The sequence below is a fragment of the Balaenoptera physalus genome, assembly GCF_965194825.1.
Source record: "Balaenoptera physalus genome assembly, chromosome: 2".
NCBI classification, from domain to species: Eukaryota; Metazoa; Chordata; class Mammalia; order Artiodactyla; family Balaenopteridae; genus Balaenoptera; species Balaenoptera physalus.
Genome location: NC_138883.1, coordinates 100,279,217 through 100,289,285, shown reverse-complemented (window position 1 = coordinate 100,289,285; position 10,069 = coordinate 100,279,217). Strand labels below are relative to the sequence as shown.

The 10,069-nt window shown below is 37.5% G+C and overlaps 1 long non-coding RNA gene across 1 annotated transcript in view; it reads left to right on the top strand.

Annotated features, from left to right (window-relative positions):
* The first annotated feature begins 375 nt into the window (after positions 1-375).
* The window catches only part of LOC309654341, a 201,072-nt gene continuing 191,378 nt past the window's right edge, over positions 376-10,069 (top strand). The window contains exon 1 of the long non-coding RNA XR_014260166.1: positions 376-9,893. This is a non-coding gene — a long non-coding RNA (uncharacterized lncRNA). The remainder of the gene's footprint in view (positions 9,894-10,069) is intronic.

Here is a 10,069-nt window from a genome sequence, read left to right as displayed (position 1 = left end):
AATGTCCTATAAATATCATCAGTTAAATCTCTCTGGTCTGTTGTGTCATTTAAAGCTTGTGTTTCCTTATTTATTTTCTGTTTGGATGATCTGTCCATTGGTGTAAGTGGGGTGTTAAAGTCCCCCACTATTATTGCGTTACTGTTGATTTCCCCTTTCATGGTTGTTAGCATTTGCCTTATGTATTGAGGTGCTCCTATGTTAGGTGTGTAAGCATTTATAATTGTTATATCTTCTTCTTGGATTGATCCCTTGATCATTATGTAGTGTCCTTCCTTATCTCTTATAATAGTCTTTATTTTAAAACCTGTTTTATCTGATATGAATATTGCTACTTCAGCTTTCTTTTGATTTCCATTTGCATGGAATATCTTTTTCCATCCCTTAACTTTCAGTCTGTATGTGTCCCTAGGTCTGAAGTGGGTCTCTTGTAGACAGCATATATATGGGTCTTGTTTTTATATCCATTCAGCCAGTGTGTGTCTTTTGGTTGGAGCATTTAATCCATTCACATTCAAGGTAATTATTGATATGTAAGTTCCTATTACCATTTTCTTAATAGTTTTGGGTTTGTTTTTGTGGGTCTTTTTCTTCTCTTGTGTTTCCCGCCTAGAGAAGTTTCTTTAGCATTTGTTGTAAAGCTGGTTTGGTGGTGCTGAATTCTCTTAGCTTTTGCTTGTCTGTAAAGCTTTTGATTTCTCCATCGAATCTAAATTAGGTCCTTGCTGGGTAGAGTCACCTTGGTTGTAGGTTTTTCTCTTTTATCCCTTTACATATATCCTGCCACTCCCTTCTGGCCTGCAGAATTTCTGCTGAAAAATCAGCTGATAAGCTTATGGGGAATACCCTTGTAAGTTATTTTTTTGCTTTTCCTTTGCTGCTTTTAATATTTTTTCTTTGAATTTAATTTTTGTTAGTTTGATTAATATGTGTCTTGGTGTATTTCTCCTAGGGTTTATCCTGTATGGGACTCTGTGCTTCCTGGACTTGAGTGGCTATCTCCTTTCCCATGTTAGGGAAGTTTTCGACTATAATCTCCTCAAATATTTTCTCAGACCCTTTCTTTTTCTCTTCTTCTTCTGAGATCCCTATAATTCAAATGTTGTTGCATTTAGTGTTGTCCCAGGGGTTTCTGAGATTGTCTTTAATTCTTTTCATTCTTTTTTCTTTATTCTGCTCCTTGGCAGTTATTTCCACCATTCTGTCTTCCAGCTCTCTCACTCGTTCTTCTCCCTCAGTTATTCTGTTATTGATTCCTTCTAGTGTATTTTTCATTTCAGTTATTGTGTGTTCATCTCTGTTTGTTTGTTCTTTAGTTCTTCTAGGTCTTGCTAAACATTTCTTGTATGTTCTTGATCCGTGCCTCCATCCTACTTCTGAGATTCTGGATCATCTTTTCTATTATTACTCTGAATTCTTTTTCAGGTAGGTTGCCTATTTCCTATGCATTTATTTAGTCTAGTAGGTTTTTACCTTGCTCCTTCATCTGTAACATTGTTTTATCATCTCTTTTTTTTTTTTTTTTTTTTTGATGGATTGGATTGTGTTCCTGTCTTACTGGTTGTTTAGCCTGAGGCTTCCTGCACTGGAGTTTGTAGGCTGTTGGGTAGAGCCAGGTCTTGGTAACGAGATGAAGACCTCACAGAGACCTCACTCCGATGAATATTCCCTTGGGTCTGAGGTTCTTTGTTAGTCCAGTGGTTCAGACGTAGAGTTCCCACCATAGGACCTCAGTCCCGACCCCTGGCTCATGAACCAAGATCCCGCAAGTCTCGCGGGGTGGGAAAAAAAAAAAGAAAAAGAGTAGCAGAACAATAACAAAGAGTAACAAATAAAATAAGATTAGAAACCTAACAGATATGTTAGAAAAAATAAAAATATAGATGAAACAACAACCAGAAGGTAAAACAGAACCACAATAGCAAAAAAGAGGAAAAAAGAGAAGGAAAGAAAAAAAAGCCGGAAAAGCCCTTGGCTGTGGGTGGCGGGGCTCAGGCAGGGGTGGGGTTTAGGCAGCGGGTGTTTCTAGGCTTAGGACCCATGCAGCTGGAAAAGGCCCTGGGGGGCCGGGGCTTAGGCTTACTGCGGCCGGAGGGGTCCAGGATTGCCTCTGGCCTGGGAGTGTGGAGTCCCACGTTCGGGGCCCCAGCAGGCTCCCTGGGCCCAATTGGGTGGGGGAAATGCTAGGCATGTTCCCGGTGATCTTCCGATCACAGATCCCAGAGGGCCCCTCCTCATCTGCCTCTCCTCCTTTTCCCCCTTCCTCCCTCCCTCCTACGCCCCTAGGACCTATGCACCTGGAGTGGTCTCTGGAAGGCAGAGGACCTGGCTGGGAGCCCAGCAGGTTTCCCCGGGGCCCGATTGGGCAGTGGACACACTAGCCACGCTCCCCTGTGATTCTCCATGCCCAGGAGCATCCCTCCAGGTGTGGGAACCCCTGCCCTCTCCCTGTCACCCCCCCAGGGGCTCGAGTCTTATACAGCCTCCACTCTCCTCCCCCCTCACTCCCCCCCATGTCCTACCCAGTCAACTCAGGGGTTCCTCCCATCTCCTTGGACATCGAGGACCCCCACCAGCATCTGGTAGGTGCCCTAGTTGTGGGGAGATGCGAACTCCGCATCCTCCAACTCTGCCATCTTGACTCCGCCCCCTAAGAATACATTTACTGTTGAGAATGTGTGCATGTGTGTAATCTTTTATTAGATGTTAGAAACATCTGTTCTTTCATCCAACAAACTCCCATACTTATGTAATTTATTCTAATACTTGTGTCTTCAGAATTTCAGCAATGTATCTATTCATTTTCTGAAAGCATTATCTGCCTGAAAGTCATTTTAATCACTCTACCTTATTCAGTATGTAATTTCAGCCTTGTTTAAGGCTTCAGGTAGATCAAGTGCTGGTCCCAAAGCCATGACCTTTTTTTGGCTTGCACTGTGAAATAAAAAATCCCAAAAGAGGTTTTTTCATTTTTTAAATTATATTTTATGAAATATGTCATATCTGGGTTTAAGAATAACTTAATTTGCTACAAAATTTTAGAGATTTGTCTTCAGATTCTAGATGACTAATTTTTCAGGGTGGTGATACATTGTTAGCTACTATCTCAAGTTACAGTGTATCTTTAGGATGAGGTTCTCTGGTAACAATAGTGCATTTAGATGTAGATCTATATTTAAAATAATCTTGACAAATCCAAGTTTTTATAGCCTACTTCTTGTCAGACGTAATTAGACTGTCATATTTTTAATCTCAAAGCTGACAAAGGGCTTGTACTTAGAGTAGGAATAGCATTGGCTCTGCTTTTTTTTGTTGCCTGCTTCTGCTTTCCTATTAGTATTGTATCCAAACTGATTTTTTTTTGCAGAAATTTTAAAGTGTGTGTGTGTGTGTTTTTTTTAAATGAGGGTTAATTTGGTCAAATACAGACAATACAAACTGAAAATCCATTTAATCAGTTGTGCATATAATGAAATATGTTGCAGTATATTAAAAGCAAGCCTGTAAGAAGAGGTGCCACTCTCATCAACTCTGTGTGGGGAAACTTCCCCACCTACTTTAGGGTGGCACAGTACTGGGAATGGAGCTGACACAGAAATATTGATTCATATAGTAAATGAGATTGAGTTTTGTGTTCATTTCTATACATGTATAACTGTAAAATAAAAATTGGGATGTTTTCTTATCATGCTGCAGTGGATCATCTTGTCGAACCCCTAGGATATGAGATAGCCCACTTTTGGACATGCCTGGTCTAGGCAAGTTGGTGTGGGAAAAACCAGTGGCAAATGCTTTGAACTCCAATGAGTCTAGTTCTGAATCTTGACACTCCTAAGGCTGTTTGGTTTTTATTTTTTTAGGTAATAAAATTCTTTTTTTCCCTCAGTTTTACTGGGATATAATTGACATATAACCTATGTTATATAAGTTTAAGATGTACAGCATAATGCTATGATACATACATATATTGTGAAATGATCACCACAATAAGTTTAGTAAACAGCCATCTGCTCACATATTTACACTTATTTTTTCCTTGTGATGAGAACTTTTAAGATTTATTTTCTTAGCAGCTTTCAAATATAAAATACAGCATTGTTAACTATAGTCAACACGTTGTACATTACACTCCCAGAATTTATTTATCTTATAGTTGTAAGTTTGTACATTTTGACCACCTTCACCCCATTCCCCCACTCCCCACCTTCTACATGTGGTAACTACCAATTCGTTCTCTGCTTCTATGGGTTCCTTTTTTTTTTTGATTCCACATAAAAGTGATATCATGCAGTCTTATAATATACAGCTACATATTCCTCAAGGCACAGAGACTCCAGAAGACAGATAATATACTTGTTACCAGTTATTAATATTCTCTGATGGGGTGGGGGGCGGATTTATGCTTTGTAGGAAATCCCTTGCCCCAAAATCTATCTTTCTGGCTTCAGTTTTATAGCAGATTCACTCTTTTGCATCAGCAGGAGGCATGTATCTTCAGTGCTATAGGATCATCCTTTTACTCAAAAACAACCTTACTTTACTAATGTTATTCTGTTATTGATATTCATGTGTGGATATTTTCTATATTTTATGTTTCCTATGTCAGACCAGATAAGATATAAAAATGAAGCCGTCTATAACTAATATAAAACCATATACTTCCTGGTTGGGTCTACTTAATCAGCATTAGATTGATTTTCTCTCAAAAAATTCTGGTAACCTCCAGAAAATAAAGCATCATAACCACTTCCTTAGCATAGTCATTTTTGGTACTTTCTGGTTTCTTAGCTTTAAGGGTGACTACTCTTCCATCACACTGATGCCCTTCAAAGGCAAAACTATCAAAGCCTGACGTAGTTGCTTCTATCTGCCAGCCAAAGTTGTCTCTGCTCATGGTCCAGAGAGTTGATGTCTGAAATGAGGGCACTGAAACTGTACATTCTCATTGCAAAGGGCACTGTTACTGCAGCTCTTTCCACCTGTTGGTATCATCACTGAGGCTACAAAAGTTGGTGAAGACAGCTGGTGAGATCTTCATGTGAAGTAGTTTTGTATTTCACTTTGCCTGAGGACTGTAGCAGCCCTGTGTTGAACTCAAGTAGGTGCTAATATAATATTTATTGAGGAAAGAAAAGAATCTTATGGCATGAAGTTACATATTACATTAATGACCCCCTACTACCATTTGCAGAATTCATCAAAATTATAATTAATTGGATTTGTCTGTAATTGTATATTTACCCCCTAGTTCTAAAACTATCCCCCTACCAAGTAAGCATCATGAATCTAGAGCCCAAATCATGTTTAATTGCATCATTCTGTTTGCTTCTTGGAAGATCATAGTTAAAGAGTAGGATAACCAGAATCTTTCTTCCCAACCTGGTATACTGTAGTTGATCAAACTTTTGTGCCTCAGCTTCTGATTCTTAGGATGGAATTTTCCCTATGATGCTGCTTTGTCCTTTAGGGACATAAACTCTTAAAGAGCTTCTCTCAAATCTCTCCATACTTGCCTAGGCACCCTACATCCATGACCTGGATATGAACTACAAATGTGAAAGCACAGACTTCTATGTTTACTGATGAGGCAGTAGAAGAATATAGGAGACAATTTATCTTGTACCACTCTGAATATAGAAGAGTGAGACTTGCAAAGCCCCGTTCTAAGTGCTAGGTGACATGTGAGAGCTGGAAGGTTTGAGAAATTTTAGATTTAAACTTTTCCATAAATTGTTACTAGTAATGATGTTGTAATTTTTGTTACTCTTTGCATTTTCATATTTATTGATTTGAGTAGACCTAGGCAGTTCAATAAGAAGAAAAGGACAAGACAAATGTGCTTTGTGAGCAACAAAGTGACAAAACATTAGTGGCCAAAATGAGAATATATGGGAGAGCCAAGGGCAAAATTAATATAATGGAAAAATACAGAGTACTCGGGATTTGTGCTGATAATTTTATTCTCTGAAATTTGAATTGTGTGGTATAGCTTTCTAACTTATATGAATTACTGGCTTGTACTGGCCCATTAGAAGTATCTGCTGAAGTCATATGGATTGAATTTGACCAATGGGACCTTATTGCAAAATACAAAAGGTAGCGTAATAAATTCCAGTTGGATTGGGTAAGTGAAAAACTTAGTCATGAAGCAGCAGAGAAAGGCGTGATCAACAGAAACTGGGAATTTAGACAAGGAGAAAAACTAGCTTGCAAAAAATGTCCGTCACTCACTGCCTGAAAATTAAAGTAGCCTCACTTAGACTGAGTGATCCAAGGTACAATGAAATTTTAAAATGCCTTAGAATTGCCCCATACAAGAGCTGTGTTTTTCAGTGTATCAGTTTTTGTGTGTGTGCTTTGAGCGTATATTCAACAGATGGTGGAAACTTTTGGGCTTTTTGGGAGAAATGGCCAATCTCACAGTAGAGGTATCTGGGGGCAGGATATCCTCTTTAGGCCCAGGAGAAAAGGACTGAGCTATTTTCTAAGCAGGCATAAGTCTATTTGGCAGTGATCGGCAGGAACTGAGCTACACTCTCATTGTAAGAGCTGTGTTTGCCACAATATCACTAATCAGAAGGGAGTTCCTCTAATTGATAAATACTATGTAGTTTCTTTGGGAAATCGTAGCATTATGCCATGACTGGTGCACTTAAACAAGCACTAAGAGAAGTAAAAGGTGGATACATAATAAGACATTGGTGATTCCCAGGACCTGAACTCAAAGAACCAGGGACAGGACCTGAAACTAAGAATTATGACTCAAAAGAGGATATATAATAGTTGAGGAACATTAAACTTTTTTTGTTTCTTTGTTTTTGTATTAGCCTATTGGGTTAATGTAGTTCCTTGAAGGTAAATCTAGGCTTACTTTCTTGCAAAATTTCAGTGAATGACTTTCACTCAGGCTACCAGGCTATCTAGAAGATGGATCAAGCCAGAAGACACATGGCCTTTTTGAAAGACCTGCTTGTTTCTTAAGACTGTAAAATCTTTATCAAAAAGATTAACTTGCAAGTGAAAGCACCATTTTTTAAATGTGTTTTGTGTCTACTATGTGTCACTGTGGGCTGTAAGAAACAGAAAAATTTATTGGTACTGGTGGTAGGAGATTCAAGGGGACAGTTTTCATTCAGGGTCTGCCAGTGATCCAAAATGGATGGTCGATTTTTAGCTAATAAAAGCTAGAAAGAGATTTAAAAAAAAAAAAAAAAAAAGGATAGGAGAATAGAAGAAGAAAGGAAAAAAAAAAGAAAAAAGAAAGGAAGGAAGGAAAAGAAGAGAACACAGAAAAAAATGAAAATTAAAGTGAAAGGGGGTGGGACAGGAAAATATCATGTGTTCCCTTTGACCCTCATTTCCCTGCCTTGGTATTTTCCAGATGTATCAAAATTTTTAATTTATTTTTTGCTATGAAGGGCAATTTTTAGTGTTTCTCACTGTATAGGTCTGTGCTAAGAAAGTTTTTGTGTACTGAATACAAACTATAATTTATGTGACACTATTTCTGTTACGCTTATTAAAATACTGACCATAGGTTTATTACCGTCATTTCCACTCTCAGAAACTCTAGATTGCGACCATTACTCCTAACTTCTGTGTTAATTTAGGGAAATTAATCCTGTTAACTTTGGTACCCCAGTGTAGAATATAGAACTGCTCAAGAGTTCTCTAGATCTGCCAGAGTGGGCTGTTGGCCATTGGGCACTGCCTCACCCTGTTGCTCATACGCATTTGCTGATTTGTCTTGTGCCAATACCCTCTGGTCCCCTTCTACAAGGAGTTCTCAGGCTGCAATTTTTCCTTCTTTCTACTCTTTGATTCCCTGAGAGCCTAAATATACTCTCTCTGGATCTTAGAAGTTCTTTTCTTAGCATTCAGCTTCGTGAAAGTAGAAATTAAACTATTTAAAATAAGTAGCTATATTATTATATTTTAAGTAATTAATTTTGGTAAGCCATCAAAGAAATATGGATATTTGACTCTTTTTAAAAAAATAAGTTTATTTATTTATTTTTGGCTGCATTGAGTCTTCATTGCTGCACACGGGCTTTCTCTAATTGTGGCTCGTGGGCTCTAGAGCACAGGCTCAGTAGTTGTAGCACATGGGCTTAGTTGCTCCGTGGCATGTGGGATCTTCCCAGACCAGGGCTCAAACCCGTGTCCCCTGCATTGGCAGGTGGACTCCCAACCACTGCACCACCAGGGAAATCCAAATATTTGACTCTTAAAACCATGTTCTGAAAATTTATAGTCTCTGGAAAACATGACCTCTTCTAATTTATATAGTCTTATCATTGTGTCTATGAAATTATTCAGCACACTGATAAGGTCCTGTGTGGGGTGTAAATTGGATGCTACTGCATTGTATCGTAGGTCCCATTAACTAAGAGGAAAATGGTCTGAAATAATTTTCTTCTGTAAATCCATGAACCCTCTTCTCACTTTCAACTTATTTGATTCTACTAATTTCTAAGAATGTATTCTTTTCTTCTAGGTTGCCCAATTTGTTGGCATGTAATTGCTCATAGTCGTATTTTATGAGCCTTTGTATTTCTGTGGTATCGGTTGTAACTTCTCTTTCATTTCTGATTTTTTTCTTGGTGAGTCTAGCTAAAGGATTGTCAATTTTGTTTATCTTTTCAAAGAACCAGCTCTTAGTTTTTTTAATCTTTTCAATTGTCTTTTTAGTCTTTATTACATTTATTTCTGCTCATCCTTATTATTTCTTTCCTTCTACTAACTTTGTGATTCATTTGTTCCTTTTCTAATTCTTTTAGGTCTAAAGTTAAATTGTTTATTTGAGATTTACCTTCTTTTTTCATAGACTTTTACATCTTTAAAAATTTTTTTGTATTCTTCAAAAATTTTTTTTATTTTTAACACAATTTTAAAGGTTACTTTCCATTTGCAGTATTAAAAAATATTGGCTCTATTCCCCATGTTGTGCAATACATCCTTGAGCCTATCTTACACCCAGTAGTTTGTATCTCCCCACTCTGTCACGCCTATAATGCCTCTTCTGGACTCACCCCACTGGTAACCATTAGCGTTTTCTCTGTATCTGTGCGTCTGCTTCTTTCTTGCTATATTCACTGGTTTGTTGTATTTTGTTTCTTGAGGTAAGCCTATATAGCTGTGAACCTCCCTCTTAGGACAGCTTTCGCGGTATTGCATTTTGGTATGTTGTATTTGTTTTCAGTTGTTTCTAGGGAGTTTTTGATTTCTCTTTTGACTTTTTCGATGTCTCAGTAGTTGTTCAGTAGTTGTTCAGTAACATGTTTATTTTCTTCTTGTGATTGATTTCTGGTTTCATACCATTGTGGTCAGAAAAGATGCCTGATATGATTTACATTTTCTGGAATTTATTAGAAATTATTTTGTGGCCTAACATATGATCTATCTTTGAGGAGGTTTCATGTGCACTTGAGAAGAATGTGTATTTTGCTGCTTTTTAGATGTTACTTTTCACATTTAAAAATTTTATATATCTTTTAACTAATTACTGTAGCTTTAGTAAATTTTACTACTTCTGTCTTTTAACCTTCTTAGTAGCTTTATAAGTGATTACTTGACTATGTTTACTATTTATTTACCTTTTCCAGTGAGATTTTTACCTTTGTATGTTGTCTTGTTTTTAAATAGTGTCATTTCTTTTCAGCTTTCCTGTAATATTTCTTGTTAGACCTGTTTAGTAGTGATGAGCTATTTTAGCTTTTGCTTGTTTGAAAAACTCCTTATCTCTCCTTCAAATCTGAACGATAATGTTGCTGAATAGAGTATTATTGGTTAGAAGTGTTTTCCTTTTATCACTTTGCATATGTCATGTGACTCCCTTCTGTCCTACAAAGTTTCTGCTTAGAAATCTGCTGATGGCTTTATGGAGTTTCCTTGTATGTAGTAATTTGTTTTTCTCTTGCTGTTTTTAAGATTCTCTCTTTAAATTTTGATGTTTTAATTATAATGTGCCTTGGTGTGGATATCTTTGGGTTCAGCTTATTTGGAACTTTTTGGTCTTCCTGGACCTGGATGTCTGTTTTCTTCCCTAGGTTAGGGAAGTTTCCAGCCA